Source organism: Nyctereutes procyonoides, unplaced genomic scaffold (assembly GCF_905146905.1).
Source record: "Nyctereutes procyonoides isolate TBG_1078 unplaced genomic scaffold, NYPRO_anot_genome, whole genome shotgun sequence".
Classification (NCBI taxonomy): Eukaryota; Metazoa; Chordata; class Mammalia; order Carnivora; family Canidae; genus Nyctereutes; species Nyctereutes procyonoides.
The window spans coordinates 66,052,093-66,069,239 of record NW_026575146.1 but is presented as its reverse complement, the minus strand read 5'-3'; the positions used below and the strand labels follow the sequence as shown (position 1 = coordinate 66,069,239).

The following is a 17,147-nucleotide window of genomic DNA, read 5'->3' as shown; positions in this document are numbered from 1 at the left end:
CTTGCTTGCTCTCTTCCTCTCTCTGTCTGAAATGAATAAATAAAATCTTAAAAAACAGAAAAAAGAGGAGGGATGTCCATGATCTGATTTAGGATTTTGAAAGTATCCCAATGTATAGCAAGTAAACATACTGAGTGAGCACACTGGTGGGAGAGGGGTTGTGGCCAGGCTGAAAACAGGGAGATTCATGAGAATGCTGCTGCAGTATTCATAGGGACAGTTATGAATACTGTACAGAGCAGGAGTAGGAGAGGTGAGAGAAGTGATCCGATTTCGGTTAGATTTTCAAGATGCAGTTGATAGGATTTCCTGATAGGAGTGAATGTAAGTAGTGGATAAAGGACCATCCCAAGTGTTTAGGAGAAGAGAGGTACTGCTGTTCATTGAGATGGAGGTTGGCAGGAGGAGGTTATGGGGAAGATAAGCAGTTAGAATTTGTAGATGTAGAGTCTGATTTGTCTGGAGACTCTGGGTGGGGGTGACACGTGTGCCTGTGAACATACAGGGAGTTCTGGTTTGGCCTCTGAAGTCCAGGCCACAGTCCAAGGAAGGACCTGAGAATGGCATTTTGGAAGGAGAGCCTTAAGTTGTGGTTACAGATGAATGGCCCTGAGGTGAATGTGGGGTATCCAGACTAAGGATCAGTGGTTAGGTGGAGGAAATGGGTGTGGAAGAAGAGAAGCACTGTCCAAAGACCGGTGGATCTGGGAAGAGTGCACATCCAGGAGGAGGATCCATTCTCAGAGAGTGAGCAGGGATGTCAGGGGACAAGGTTTGGGAGCTATAAGGGGAAGTGACTGCAGGACAGAGACTGGAGTTCCAGGTCCCATGCCCAGTGCTTAGATGCATCTGTTTCCTGGCCTGGTGTTGCAGAGTCCATTGATCCTTAAGGAGAAGATCACATACCTATTTTGGAAAAAGTGGAGCTACTACCATGGCATAGTCCTGTCTTCACCAGGTTAGGCAAATGTGTTCCCCATGGGATGTGTTGCTGGTCCTGGTGCTGGCCCATGTCTTGATGGCTCTTCTCCCAGAATGCTGCATAAGCAACCCCAACTGCTTTTGCCTTGAGACCTTTTCATCATTGTCAAGGGTCAAAAATATCACAATCCAAATAACAGATCACATCCAGCTTGGTGATTATCTGGCCAAGAGACCCCATCAGGGCCTGTTGCTTTTCTGTCCCCTCTGTCATACCTCCTCCATACTCCAGGAGGTTTTCTGCCAGCTGTCCCTTGTCAGCTCCTGTGATGGCACATGAGTACTGACATGGTCATTGATTGTGGGGACAATGAGCTTTTCTGCTGAGATCTTTCCTGGTTATTCATTTTGTGAGGTTCAGTTTTCCAGATGCATGGGTGATCCTCACTCACCTTGCTCTGTCATGGGTACATTACCCTGACATGGGGTTGACCTCTCACAAACCACTTGATCCATCATAAGAATGACTGTCTACACTACCCTAAATGTGGTCACCCAAGTTGAACCTGGCAAGAAGACCTGTACAGAGCATCTTGAATCAGTCAATTACCAGAGAGGCCCATGAAGGACCAGTCCTGGTCAATGCAAAACTGGTGTGGGAGGGCCTATAGCAGTGGGCTGATCTCTCATGTGGTACCTGACCTATGCCCTCTGTTACTCTGGTGCCCAATAGCCATGTCTCTTTTCTATCGTTCTGACCACTTGCTGACACTCTGTTCTACTTTCCCTTGACTCTTGACCCTGGCTGATTCCTCCATGTCTTTTGCCTCACAGCCTTTCTCCTTCTGTCCTCTTATGGTCAGGTCCTCCACAAGTGACCTCCCCTTAATGTGTCCTGTGCTGGGATCCCTGGGTGGGACAGTGGTTTATCGCCTGCCTTTGGCCCAGGGCGCGATCCTGGAGACCCAGGATCGAATCCCACGTCGGGCTCCCGGTGCATGGAGCCTGCTTCTCCCTCTGCCTGTGTCTCTGCCTCTCTCTCTCTCACTGTGTGCCTATCATAAATAAATAAAAAAAATTTTTTAAAAATGTGTCCTTTGCTGATACATATCCTTAAGTAGCTCTTGAAAATTTATTTCTCCATGAGATTGCTTGTTCCCTCTAACAAAGGTGGATATGGCGTCAATGGCTGGACCACCCTCACTGCACAGCACCTTCCTGTCACAGGACACTGAGGCCCTGCCAACTCCACATTTTGCAGAATCCACAGAGAACTGACACTGAAGAGATGCCTAGTAAACATGGTGCATGGAGAGGTGTTACAATCACCAAAGAAATTTCAGAATGGCAAAAAACCCTAAGTACATTGGGAAGGTGGGAAGGTCATCACCTTTGCCTCCATCCTGAGAAAGCAGGGGTACATTCATATCTTCAAATGTTATGAGTGTAGTAACACAAAAAAGCCTCCATCCAGAGCTCTATTCCTTTTTGAGCACTAGAATGTTCTTCTGAGAAAGACTTTATAAAGGCACGGAGTATGGCTCAGCTTTAAGCGAAATTTTGCTTTCCCCTCTGCACCAAAGGACTCAAGTGCAGAGAATGTAGGCATTTGCATTCCAAGCTTCTTTCTTGTTAGCATCAAAAGATCCATATTAGAGAACAGTTGTACAAATTCAGTAATTACATGAAAATTTTCAAGAACAGGGACACCTGGGTGGCTCAGCGGTTAAGCGTCTGCCTTTCGGCTCAGAGCGTGATGCTGTAGTCCTGGGGATGGAGTCCCACATCAGGCTCCCCGCGTGGAGCCTGCTTCTCCCTCTGCCTATGTCTCTGTTTCTCTCTCTGTGTGTCTCTCATGAATAAATAAATAAAATCTTTTAAAAAAAACATATTAAACCTGTTTCACACAATCACCACTGGAGAAAGGCATAATGAGTACAGCTGATGTTAGAAAGCCTTTTCTCTATAGATCTTGGAAACTAGCCCTTTATCTGAAATGTCATTTGCAAATATCTTCTCCCATTCTGTAGGTTGTCTTTTAGTTTTGTTGACTGTATCTTTTGCTGTGCAAAAGCTTCTTATCTTGATGAAGTCCCAATAGTTCATTTTTGCTTTTGTTTCTTTTGCCTTCGTGGATGTATCTTGCAAGAAGTTACTGTGGCCAAGTTCAAAAAAGGGTGTTGCCTGTGTTCTCCTCTAGGATTTTGATGGAATCTTGTAAGATCTTGTAAGATCAAGATCTATAAAGAACTTCTTAAACTCAACACCAAAGAAACAAACAATCCAATCATGAAATGGGCAAAAGACATGAAGAGAAATCTCACAGAGAAAGACATAAGACATGGCCAACATGCACATGAGAAAATGCTCTGCATCACTTGCCATCAGGGAAATACAAATCAAAACCACAATGAGATACCACCTCACACCAGTGAGAATGGGGGAAATTAACAAGGCAGGAAACCACAAATGTTGGAGAGGTTCCGGAGAAAAGGGAACCCTCTTACACTGTTGGTGGGAATGTGAACTGGTGCAGCCACTCTGGAAAACTGTGTGGAGGTTCCTCAAAGAGTTAAAAATAGACCTGCCCTACGACCCAGCAATTGCACTGTTAGGGATTTACCCCAAAGATACAGATGCAATGAAACGCCGGGACACCTGCACCCCGATATTTATAGCAGCAATGTCCACAATAGCCAAACTGTGGAAGGAGCCTCGGTGTCCATCGAAAGAGGAATGGATAAAGAAGATGTGGTCTATGTATACAATGGAATATTACTCAGCCATTAGAAACGACAAATACCCACCATTTGCTTCAACGTGAATGGAACTGGAGGGTATTATGCTGAGTGAAGTAAGTCAATCGGAGAAGGACAAACATTATATGTTCTCATTCATTTGGGGAATATAAATAATAATGAAAGGGAATATAAGGGAAGGGAGAAGAAATGTGTGGGAAATATCAGAAAGGGAGACAGAACATAAAGACTCCTAACTCTGGGAAACGAACTAGGGGTGGTGGAAGGAGAGGAGGGCGGGGGGTGGGGGTGAATGGGTGACGGGCACTGAGGGGGGCACTTGACGGGATGAGCACTGGGTGTTATTCTGTATGTTGGTAAATTGAACACCAATAAAAAATAAATTTATTTAAATAAAAAAAGAAAGCCTTTTCTCACAGATTTAATCCAATTTTGCAGCATTACTGCATTGAGTGTAATGAGTAGGAGAGCAAAATGCTGCAGCTCCTGCCACATTCTACATAGAAATATTCACACTGGAGAAAGCTCCTGTGTGTACAGCCAGCATGAGAGAGCCGTTGGCCACAGCTCCTGTGCTGCTAACACCAATAACTTCACTAGAAAAAAAAGCCATTTGAGAGCAGCAAATGCAGTAAAGTCTTCAGCTGCCCTTTTCTTTTTTAATATTTGATTTTAAATAAACTATTTTAAAAACTTCATTCAATATAAAAACAATAATACCTGAGAAAGAACCTACTCGAGTAGCCTTCAGCCATAAGTTGGACCTTAGACGTACCTCCACCTGTGGAGACATTCCATGACTGCCTTGTGTGTACGGAAGCCTATAGGGGCCATATTGTACCTTGTGACCACTTATCACATTGTTGGGTGCTGTGGAAAATGCTGTTCTTTGTTTGATGGCCAACTCTGATGGCTCAGCATAAGCAGCCCCTGTTCCCTGCTTGCCCTCCCCTGGAAGGATGGTGGTGGCCCTGTACCCATTAAAGTAGTATCATAGTGCTCACCCATGACTGAGTTTGTCATGGACATGACTCCTACTCTGAGCAAGGGGCCTGATAGTATCTGGAGGGCTTCTGGGTAAGTTTCCCATTGTTTATGGACTTTGTGAAATCTGCCTTTGACATCCATGATGCCTTCATTGAGCTTCTTCTGTTTAGCAGGAGTGCATTGAGTACGTAACAGAAGTGTTCTTAGTCTGGTCATCGGGGCCCCTATAGCACTTGACAGGGCACAGCAGCAAGGCATGGAGCATGTCTGTCTCCATGTGACCCAATTTGCATTTATATCCCATGTTTCCTGGCAAAGAATGAAGCCTGTGTGTTCTGAAGTTTCTGACCTGGAGTTCTCCCTAGAAAAGGCAGTCGTTGGTCTGGAAGAAGCAAGATGATGGTATGTGTTTCAGGGACTGTCTCCCACCTCAGCAGTGTTGTAAGGAAGTGCTCTGAAGGCCATATCCTAGTAATATATCACCTACTTGGTTTGTACAAGGATGAAATGAGTACTATAAATAGATAAAGAATACTGAGTGTGAAGAAATAGGACATGAGAGAGCCTGGCCTGACAGCATTTTAATGTTTGGGCCCTTGCAAGATCTAGGTGTCAGAGGGTCTTAAGGATCTGTGTATCTCCCACAGCTATACTCCTAACCAATGTTTTATGCATTCCTGTCACCTCTTAGTGGGGTAGATACTTTTGGTTATCACCATATGGTCAGGAACTCCAGGACTTTGAGAAAGAATAGCCCATATTCCTGTTTGTTAAGTGGCTTTATTGAAATGTAATTTCCATATTATAAAATAGACCTATTATAAGTGCATAATTAATGACTTTTAATAAATTTATAGAGTTGTACAACCATTATTATCTCACCCCATACCCATTGCCTCAGAATGTTCCTTTGAACACTTTTATAGCCAAAACCCACTCCTATCCCTAGCACCTGACAACCGCCAATCTATATTACACTTTTGCCTTTTCTGGATATTTCATATAAATAGAATCATATGTGGGACGCCTGGGTGGCTCGGCGGTTTGGCATCTGCCTTTGGCTCAGGGCGTGATCCTGGGATCCAGGATCAAGTCCCTCATCGGGCTCCCTGTGGGGAGCCTGTTTCTCCCTCTGCCTCTGTGTGTATGTGTGTATGTCAATAAATAAATCTCTTTAGAAATAAATGGAATCATATAATATATAGCTCTTTGTGTCTTATTTCTATCACTTAGCATAGTGGTTTATTCATGTTATTTTTATATATTTTATTCCATTTTATTGCTGAATAATATTCCTTTGTATGGCTATACCACAGTTTATTTATCATTCATTAATTGGTAGATTTTGAATTGTTTCCAGTTCCTGGCTATTATAAATAATGCTACTAGGCACATATGCTTACAAATCTTTGTGTAGATATATGTTTTCATTTCACTTGGGTAGATTCTTTAGGGGCCAAGGGTAGGCTGCTCCAAGATGGGCCACTTTGACATAAAGATTATTTTGAGTTAAAGTAATCAAGGGGCATCTGGGTGGCTCAGTCAGTTAGGCGTCTGACTCTTAGCTCAGCTCAGGTTTTGATCTTGGGTCATGGGGCAGCTGGGCTCTGCACTGGGAGTGGAGCCTCCTTAGAAAAAAAAAAAAGTAATAAAAACCCAACAGATTAAGGAGAAGCTCTCTACCTTCCCCACAACTGCCTAATTTTCATTGGAAAGGAGAGACTACTAGGATGGGAATTATTAACAGAGACTCTACTTAAGGAATTTATCTACATAATAGAGAAAGCTTGTATTTCCAAAACTCTCCTTTCAACTTCTTGCTACTGAGGTTTCACCCCTTTGTATCCTCAGTCCTCTACCCTTAGCTTCATGTTGCTTCACTGTCTTTGGAATTTCATATCTGTTGATTCCCTGTATGTATGCCTAATAAATTTTATTTTCTCCTGTTAATCTGTATCATGTCAATTTGATTCTAAATCCAGGTATAAGGACCATAGGACAGAGGAATGTCTTTCTGCCTAACAATTCCTATGAGTGGAACTGCTGAGTCATATAAGTTCATGTTTATTTCTTTAGAGTCAAACTGTTTTCCAAAGTGTCTCTACCATTTTATTTTCCCACTAGTGCTGTAGGATTGTTTTCTTCACTTTCCTGTCAGCACTTGGTGTTGTCATCCTAGTGAGTGTGAAATGTTATCTCAATGGATTTTTTTAAATTGTGGTAAAATACACACAAAATAAAAATAAATTCTTAAAAAAACCACATTTTACATAGAAAGCATGTGCTTATTTGCCATTCATCGATCTTTAATGAAGTGAGTGTTCAAGTCACTTTTGCCCATTTTTAAAAATTGGGTTGTCTTTTTTGAAAGATTTTATTTATTCACAAGACATACACACACAGAGGCAGAGACACAGATCAAAGGGAGAAGCAGGATTCCTGCAAGGAGCCGGGTTTGGGATTCGATCTCGGACCCCAGGATCATGCCCTGAGCCAAAGGCAGATGCTCAACCACTGAGCCACCCAGGCGTCCCAAAGATTGGGTTGTCTTATTAAGTTGTAAGAATTCTTCATATGTTTTAGATTCAAGTCTCTTTTTAAGATCTTATTTATTTATTCATGAGAGACAGAGAGAGGGAGGCAGAGGGAGAGGCAGGCTCCCTGTAGGGAGCCTGGTGCGGGACTCGACCCCAAGACCCAGGATCACAACCTGAGCCGAAGGCAGATGCTCAACCGAGCCACCCAGTGCCTCTAGATTCAAGTCTTGTCAAAATTTGTTTTGCAGACAGCGTTCCCAGCTTGTGACTTGCATTTACATTTGTTGAAGTGACAACTGAAAAGCAAAAGTTAAACATTTTGATTAAGTCCAATTGATTTTTTTCTTGTCATGCTTTTCGTTGTGTTTAAGAAATCCACCAAATCTAGGGTCACTATGCTTTCTTCTGGAAGTATTATTGTTGTAAGTTTTATACTTATGTCTATGATGAATTTTGAGTTAACTTTTGCGTACTACTTGAGATAAGCTTAGAGGTTTGTTGTTACATCCAGTTGTTCCAGGACTATTGGTTGAGATTATCTTTTCCATATTGGATTTACTTGGCCTATTTTGGTACATGGAACCCAAAAGTCTACTTGGCATCTGGCTTTAGGCAGTAAATGGCTCTGTGGCTCAAATGATCAGAAGGGCCACTCTGACCATCACTCAACATTGCCTTCCTTTGTGACTGGTTCATAGGACAATCTTCCTGTAGAGTCAAGATGAACATTAATAGACCCAATTTTTGGATGCTTAGAGCCACAATGCCTTTATTTTAGATGTTCCAAACACATGCACACGCATATGCATAGCTATACAGACATGTGTATACACACACCCACAGCAGGCCAACTGCCTTGCACAGAGCCCTGATGGGGAGAGAAGAAATCAGGTTCAGGTCAGGGACATTTTACCAAATCAAGGATTCTTTGCCAAAAGACTTCATTTTACAAAGTCCACACATAGGTGATCATTCAGGATAAAAGGGATTGAGTTCTGATGATGAATGTCTGCCCTATTTTGCTTGCAGGCCTAAGCTCTACATAGCTCAGCTACACTTTAATCTCAAGCAGCCCTTCCATGTTGATGCGAGGCAGTCATTACACCCAGGAGGGAGAGCCCGAGCAGCCAAGGATCCCTAGATACTTCACAGAAATTGGCACTATGGGAAGATCACTCAGAACCAGCAGGCCTTTGTTAGCTACATTCTGGCACCACCAGGGAAATACTGAGGTTCCACTAAGTTGGCTGGTGTGCACAGAGCCCTGGTGAGGAGAGTAGAAGGCAGATAAAAGACTTCATTCGCACACTGGGAGCAGCTTTTTGAAGTCTGACTAGCCATAGCTGGCCACATGAGTACAAGGAATTGAGCTTCTGATGATCCATGATCCCTTTGCTTGGAAGCCTGAGACCCCAAGGTTCAAATGGACTTTAGTTCTAACTCCAAGCCCCCCATGTTAATGGAAGGCAATAATTATACCCGGGGTGTACAGGGTTTGACATACCTTGGCATATAGGGAGCACTTAGGCAGACCTACCACATACTTGGCTGACCACAAGCATGCCTAGGATCCTGTCATCCCTCATCAGCATTAGGGAAGTGGGGTATCCTGAGTTGAGTAGCAACAGCAGTGCCACTGCCCCTGCTTCATGCTGTGGGGTAAACACTATGCCAAAAACCTTCATGTCTAGGGATCCCTGGGCTCCTGGCAGCTTGGTTTGCTTATTTTATGACAGTTGCAAGTGTTGGACCAGGAACACACATGTGGCCCATATATATAGGCCACACATATACCTATAAATTTTGTAACGTTTTCAACATTTCTAAAATCAAAAGGCTTCACATAAACATATGGAGCTCTTCCTCTTGGAAAATCAGAAAATGGAGGCAACCATATGTTTATTCCATGATCTCTGATCCCTATACCCAGGTACAGCCTTGCCTCAGTGGCAGCAAAAACCAGCAGATGTTGAAGGCCATGGACACCACACTCACCTGGAATATCGGCTGGGCTACAAAAGTCCTGGACTATAGTCCCAGGGTTTCTGCCTATGCAGTGATGGTATTGAAGTGACCAGTACAGGGAGGCTATAGGAATCCACACCACTATTAGCTTATTTGCTGTGGCAGTGAGCAGCATACTGCTGGTTATGCCCATTGTAAAGGGTTATTGTACTCATGCTAGAGCACAACATGAGAGTATACAGGACTGACTTCCTAATACCTACAGAGCTGAGTGTCTCCTATGGTCAAAGTCAGCGTCAGTAAGTTTGTTGTACAGAAACACTGGTTTTAAGGTGAGTCAGGGAGACTGGCAAACAGAGGAGATACAGCCAGTACAATGCCTGGACATTATACCCACTCACAAGGATTGTGTTCAACTGTACATCCAGTAACAATCACATGGGTAGCTTTCAGTCAGCCACATCTCCTTTGTTTGCCCATCTCCCTGAGTCTCTCACCTCAAAACCAGTGTTTCTGTACCCACTTATGGTTCTACCTGGCTCCTGTAGATCTTACATCCAATGATACCTACAGATTTTGGACATCAGGGGCCTTTCTCCCTCTTTATCCTGTTAGAGCCCAATTCTGTTCTCCCATCTCCCTCCACACACAACGGATGGAGTCCTAGAGTTAAAGATGGCTTCAACAGTAAGGCCTTTATTATCACACACTCTGGAAACAGGCATTTTCAGGATAGGGTGATTTGGAGCCTGGGCAAATCCTTGCAAGCACCATCTATAGACTTAACAATGCTCACAAAAAAGGGAAACAACTAAAAAGGGGGGGGGGGACTACTTGTGTAAGTCCTCAGGCTCTGGTCAGATCCTCTTGGAGAGAAAGCGGTCAGGGCCATGCCTCAACAATTGGGTACAGGGCAGAGATGGAAAATGGGGCCACCCCAAAGTGCTACCATCATTCATGTCTCCCTCCAGAGAATGAGAGAGCACAAGACCAGCCTTCTCTAAGTATGCAGATGACAGGCTATCGGGCGGGGAGGGGAGGGCTGCCACCTGCTAGAAGTGAGATGGCATCTGACAGTGACATAATCTGGCAAAGCACCTGGGGAGATTACAAAATGTGATGTAACTCCTGAAAGCTTCCTATGTTTCTGGCCATCTCCTGGTAGGGATATTGGGATATTTTCCAATTTTTGGCTTATGGCTTCTTCACAAAGGTTCCTTTCACAAGTTTTCTCAGGAGTTAACCCTTTAAAGATGAATAAGGAGAATGCCCCGGTTAGTTGTTTTCCACATTTGCCATACTCCTAAGGCCTTTCTTTGGTGTGACTTTTCTGGTGCTAAGTGAGGCTAGAGCTCTGGCTGATGGCATTCCTATGTTCACTGCACTCAGATGGCTCTTTTCAGTATGACCTTTCTGGTGCTTAGAGAGGTTTGAACTATAAACCTCCTTTTTTAAAAATTTTTATTTATTTATTTATGATAGTCAGAGAGAGAGAGGCAGAGACACAGGCAGAGGGAGAAGCAGGCTCCATGCACCGGGAGCCCGATGTGGGACTCGATCCCGGGTCTCCAGGATCGCGCCCTGGGCCAAAGGCAGGCGCCAAACCGCTGCGCCACCCAGGGATCCCACAGAAAGGTTTTCCACACTTGTTACACTCATAAGGCTTTTCTCCAGTGTGAACTCTCTGGTGCTGAGGATGGAGCTTTCACTGAAAGCTTTCCCACACTGGCTGCACTCATAAGGCCCTTTTCCAGTGTGAGCTTTCTGATGTTTAACAAGGTTAGAGTTATAACTGAAGGCTTTTCCACATTCACTGCACTCATAAGGCCTTCCTCTAGTGTGAACCTTCTGGTGCTGAATGAGGGCATAGCTTTGCCTGAAGGCTTTCCCACATTCCAAGCACTCCAGTATGAATTCACTGGTGTGGAACAAGGTTGGAGGGGCAACTGAAGGCTTTCCCACACTGGTTGCATTTATAACCCCTTTCTCCTGTTTGACTCCTTTGATGCAGAATAAGTTTGGAGGTTTGCTGGAAGGTATTTCCACATTCACTGCATTCAAAAGGCCTTTCTGTGTTGTGAACTTTCTGATGCTGAACAAGAGGAGAGCTATTAATGAAGGCTTTCCCCCATTCATTGCATTCATAAGGCCTTTCCCCAATATGTATTTTCTGGGGCTCAACAAAATTGGCAATACAGCTAAAGACTCTCTGGCATGTCTGCATTCATAAGTCCTTTCTGTGTTGTGAACTTTCTGATGCTGAACAACTTGGAAGCTGCGAGTGAAGGCCTTCCCACACTGGCCACATTCATTAAGGCCGTTCTCTAGTGTGAACTCTGGTGCTGAACAAGTGTTTCCGGGTGAAGGTTTTCCCACATTCACTGCAACTGTGGTGCATTTGTCTGGTATGAACTTTCTGATGTGTCCTCAGTTTAAAAAGGTGCCCGAAGGCCTTCCCACATTCCTTACACACATGGGATGTTTCTCCAGTGTGATTTTTTTTGCTGATCAACAACGGTCAAGTTCTATTTAGAGAAGTTTCCCCCTGTGGGGCATCTGAAAGGTCTCTCTTTGGAGTCAGTTATCAGGTGGTCCAGGAGCATGAAGGCCTCCAGAAAGGCTTTCCCTCAGTTGCTGCACTTGAAGGGCTTCTGTGTGGCATGGACTTCCTGCTGCTGCTGGCAGCTAGAGCTGTGTTGGAAGGCCTCCTTGTTCTTGGTGCTCCTGTGTGGCTTCCCCATGCTGTGGGTGGCCTGATGCTGCAGGTCATGGCTGTCCAGGACATCGTTAACATGTTCCCTGCATGTGAAGAGTTTTTCTCCACTGTGGTCTTCCATTTGGTGCTGGCGAGAGTTTGTACTGAGCCAGAACCCTCTCCCACACACCTCATACTTTTATGGTTTCTGCCTATGGTATATTCCTTGATGCTCAGCTAGTGTAATATGTCTTTCAAGACCAGACCACACATGTCACAGGTGTTGGCCTTCTGGGTAGAAGGACACGCCTTCGGGGTCCTGAACTGGAGCACTCCTTCTACAGAAACACTCTGTTCAAGAGGGGCTTCCCCTACTCCACACCAACAACCTGAAAGCAGAGAAATGTTGGTATAGTTTATATAGGCTTTGTTTGGAGGCGGTAGCCCCTTTATAGATGTGGATCTGACAAATTTAGGAATGGGTCTGTAGGGTCAAGTCAGGGTGAGGTACAGCTTGTGGTGGGCCTAGGAAGGTGAAGATTCAGCATGTGAGAACACAGGTGTAGGGTTCAGGCTGGGAGAAGGGTCAGGGACTACAACTCCTCAGCTTTCAGCAAGAACCAACACAGGCAGGCACCATATCTCTGATATGAAAAGGGGACACAGAGGAGTGTGCATGAGCCCAGGAAAATCCAGCTGTAACTGGGATCTGATGCTTAAAGCCTGTATGCGTGAGATACGTGCACATCTCATAATACATTGGCTATGGGTTAACGTGGGACACTCCTGTAAAAGGAGGTGTGGAGTGGGCTTAGGAAGACACAGAGATCAGAGCAGTAGAGTCATCCATCACCCAGTATCCAGGGACAAAGCAGAAATGGCAGGAATGTGGTGTCTAGAATGAGGAAGGAAAGTGGAGTAAGGTATGGCTACTGGCCCCAGCAACAAACACGAGTGGAAAACAGGGAAAGTGCCCGGTACAGCTTGAACCCAGACCCAATGTCACCTCTTCTCTGGCTCCCACTCATCAGAGCCAGACCCCCTCTCAGTCTCTCTTGCAGTGTATGGAGACATGTCCACTCTGTCAGGCTCCCAGGGTCTTTGTCCTGTTCCAGATGAGCAACCACACAGGACTTAGAGGTTGTAAGTCCTGGGAAAAACATAGGGTGGGTGAGTGGCTGGCCCAGCTAACAGCAATCCAAGCTGCAACAGACCACAGGGAGCTCATGTCCTCTTTGCAACTGGGAAGAAAATTCAATGTTATAAAATAAGCCTCTGAGGAGTATCTTACAGGAAGAGCCCAGTGGTTGCCACAAGTAATAACCATGTTGGTGTCTAGAGTCTGTGACATAGCTAGGCTCCTGGAAATGCCTGATATAAAGAGGGGGTACGAACCTGGGCACAGCAGTGCCATTGATCTGAACAAACTCAGGCAGCCAACCTGAGACCCCGCAGTCCTGAGCCCTTCCCCAGAAAGAGAAGCAGATATTGGGGCTCCTCAGGGAAAGGAGCAGACTGTGCCTGTGCCCCAGCTCTGCACACACAGCAGATAGTCCAGAGGACGAAGCAACACCCATGCTCAGCTGTAGGAAGACAGAGCTATTCCTGGGAAAAGAAGAAGGACAGAGACTAGAACTGAGGCTGGGGGTGAGGGTAGGGGTGGAAAGGCCTTAACCAGTGAGGCTACAAGTGCCAAATTCTCAAGCATCACATCACAATACAGGTGCCTCTGAGCCTCATCAAGGAGCTCCCACTCTTCCCAGGAGAAGTACACAACCACATCTTCAAAGGTTCCCCAGCCCTGCCATGATGAGGACAGCTAAGTCAGCCAAACCAAAGACAGCAGAATAACTAACAAAAAAATATACAGATGAACCGATCGAGACCTAGATCCCACATGCTGTCTGGTGGGTAGTCTCTGACCCCCAAATCACCCCTGCCAACACACTCCTAGGGCACCCTTCTCCTGAAGCTCCAATACCATGGGTGCCATTGTTTCCTTGTGTCACTGATCACTATGTCCTCCTTCACACAGCAGGGAGATGGGCAGGTAGTTGCCACAAGCTCTGACCTGGTTGTGGGGCCTCCTTCCTCTACCAGGCAATTCCCTTGGCTTCCCAGTTCCTGAATCGCAGAACAACCAAACTGGGGCTCATCTCACATAGGCCCCCCAGTACCAGGACTCCAGTCCATCAATTCACACCACCTCTGCATGTGCACGTCCATCTTTGTACCACACATTTCCAGACCCCACCAACATCCATGGCACATCTTCCTCCCACTCACCCTACATATCACTCTGCAAATGGTGTCCAGAATGTGGCTCACTTGGTGAGGTCAATCAGGATCTCATCCTGACCCAGACTTCCAAATGTCCCAACCTCCAGAGGTGGGATCCAGCCTCTTCCTTGAGTTTCTCTAACTGATCCTATTCCTACCTTTATCCCTTAGCCATCCAGACTGGGCCACAAAGACCTCTGGGACCTCCAGGTCTCCCTGCCTTTATTGATTCTGTCCCCTCACCATCCACAGTATTCCTCTCTCCTCATAATGCACATTCAAAGCCCGGCCCCACCACCTCCCACCCCAGGCATGGGATACCCCCAGGTGATTACCATTGAGCTAATCTGCTATCCTGACTAAAACCCTCAGGTCCCACAGAGGATGGCCAAGAAATGCTGGTGAGTCCATAGAAAAGTAAATAAACATCAGCCCTATTCCCACTGTCATGTTGCTTGCATCTCCAATATGCTTCAGCCTGTCCCAGGGATCTTGGTCACGTTCTGGATCCTCTCATACACACACCTTCTCTCATGGCTGCTCCTCCCCTCATCTGACTTTGTGACACCCACCAACCCTGCCTAGGTACCCAGGCCAGTCACCCAGTCCTCAGCTGCTCCTGTGGGACATCTTTCACCATAAGCTAGAGATGCCCCCTCCCAAATCTGAGCCAGAGCTCTACCTCAGTTCACAGGCTGACTGCTAACTGGATGTCCCCAAGTTGAATTCCTCAGTATAATCAGACATTCAGTGTCCAGATGACCTGGAAGTCTTTAGGACATCTCAGCCTCGACAGGGTAAAAAATCTGCCTTCCGATCTTCCCTGAAACCTGCTGCACCCAGCAACCTCCCCATCTCAATCAACGTATTTCAATTCTACCTTCTCCTAGTTGAGGCCAAAATCCATGGGGATTATCCCAGCCTCCTCCACTTTTCTGCACATCATAAAATCTGGCTGGCCTAAAAGAAAGATCCAAAATCCAACCACTTCTCCCAACTCCAGTCACCACTCAGGCCAAGACACCATCACCCACCTGATCTAGTAAAGAGCATCCTTATGGGCTTCCCTTTCTGCTCCCTAAGCCTCACCCACCCCCAACCCCACCTCTGTTTTCCACTCTGCAGCCAAAGGGAGCCAGTGAACACCTGTGTCAGATCACATTTCTCCTCTACCGCACACCTTCCTTCCACTAGTTCCCACTAGTCTCAGATTACAGGCCAAGCTGCCCAGGCTGCCATTCCAGGCCTGACTCCTGCCCACCAGACATAAAGAAGACCTATAGTTCCCTGGATACTCCCAGCTCAGCTTCATCTCTATAAGGATTTGCACATCCTGGTTCCTATGCCTGAAAGAGCTTCCCACATCTTGTCCCACTGGATTCCAGAATGGTGAAACTTTCCTCAAAACCCCTGGCAAGGACTCTGGACCCCGGGCTTGGTGTGATCCTAGGGTCCCAGAAGCAAAGGAAGAGAAATGAAGGTGGAGGAAAAGAGTCCAGGGAGTCCCCACTCCCCTCTATCATGGGCCCGGGGTCCGGTGAGTGAGGGCGGCGGACGCCCTCCACTCACCCGCGCCGGGTCCACCAGCGCCATCGCCGCCGCCACCGGACCCGGGCAGGCCCTGAATGCTCAGCCGATCCCCACACCTCCACTCGGCCAGGTGCCCGCCCGCCACCCGTCGCAATCGGGGCCTCAGTCACAGGGGACGGAGGGCGAGTGCGGAAGAAAAGGATAGCCCTGTTACAGGAGATCACGACTGGTACGAAGCGCAGCAGTTGAACCCATCCTCTTCACTGTCCTCTCTGTCTGGGTCCCAAGGAGGGGCCTGGAGAGCAGCTCCGACCGAGAGCTCATATCCCCGAGAGCGCTGTGCAACTACCAGCCAAAAGCAAACGAACTTCCACGACGGAGACGCCGGAAGTCCCATGAGCCTCAGGAAATAGCTCTTCTTCTGTGCTGTGATTGGCTTATAGTTCACTGCCATCTCCCGTGGCCTTCTGGTCAATGTAGTTCTTGCCGAGGTCCGGCGCGAGGCGCCGGCGACTTCTCCTAGGCAACGCCCAAGTGGCAACGCAAGGAGCCCTCGGAAATGGAATAGTGCTTAAGTATGCCAACTGTATGTTTATGTTTCAGCTTCCTCTTAAAGGGGCCACTCCATATTTCTTCCTCCAGAGATGCAGGGAACCGCATTCTGGAGTGGAAGGACCAGCCCTGAAGGGACCCCTGGGGGAACAGGTTCATTTTTGCATTTTCCTAGGATGTAAAATGAAGATAATACCTCCTTCATGGGGAGTTTTAATAACAATAAATGTTTCTTTAATTCAGTGGTCCCTAAACTGTGGTTCGTGAATCAGCAGCAGCAGCATCAGCATCACTGAGGAACTTGCTAGAAATGCAAGTTCTTGGGATGAGCCTAAACATTCTCTGACTTGATAATCCCTCTTGGGGATTCTTTTTTTTTTTTTTTAAGATTTTGTTTATTTGAGAGGGGGAGAGAGTGTGTGCAGGAGCAGGGAGGAGGGGCAGGAGAAGAGGGAGAAGCAGGCTCCCAGCTGAGCAGGGAGCCCCACATGGGTCTCATTCCCAGGACCCCAGGATCATGACCTGAGCTAAATGCAGACACTTAACCCACTGAGCCACCCAGGTACCCCCCTCTTGGGGATTCTGATGCTTACCCAGAAGCATCTGTAACTCAAAATCCAGTGATGTAATTTTATAAACACTACAACTTTCCTCATAAGAAGTGACATGAAAAGTGTTTAGCACAGGGCCAGATATACAGTGCTGTGAAACTTAGTAAAGGGGAACCTCAGTAAAATGGAGTGGAAGCAGGAGCTCTCACTTGGTACCACTGGAAGTCAAGAATTACCAACAGAAAGCAACCTTCTTGGGGCTCCTTCCCTCTTGGGGCACTTTGTACTATTGCCCAATACTTTGCTTTGCTACCTACAAAAAAAAAATTATGAACAGAAGAATCTTCAACAGGAAAGAATCCTCAATTAC

At 46.3% G+C, this 17,147-nt stretch overlaps 1 long non-coding RNA gene across 1 annotated transcript; it reads right to left on the bottom strand.

Annotated features, from left to right (window-relative positions):
- Window positions 1-10,613: 10,613 nt before the first annotated feature.
- On the bottom strand, window positions 10,614-16,042 carry LOC129500801 (uncharacterized). The gene is made up of 2 exons (XR_008662603.1): window positions 12,871-16,042; window positions 10,614-12,253 (listed from the first exon to the last, which is right to left on the bottom strand). It is a non-coding gene; the product is annotated as an uncharacterized LOC129500801 (long non-coding RNA).
- Window positions 16,043-17,147: the final 1,105 nt, after the last annotated feature.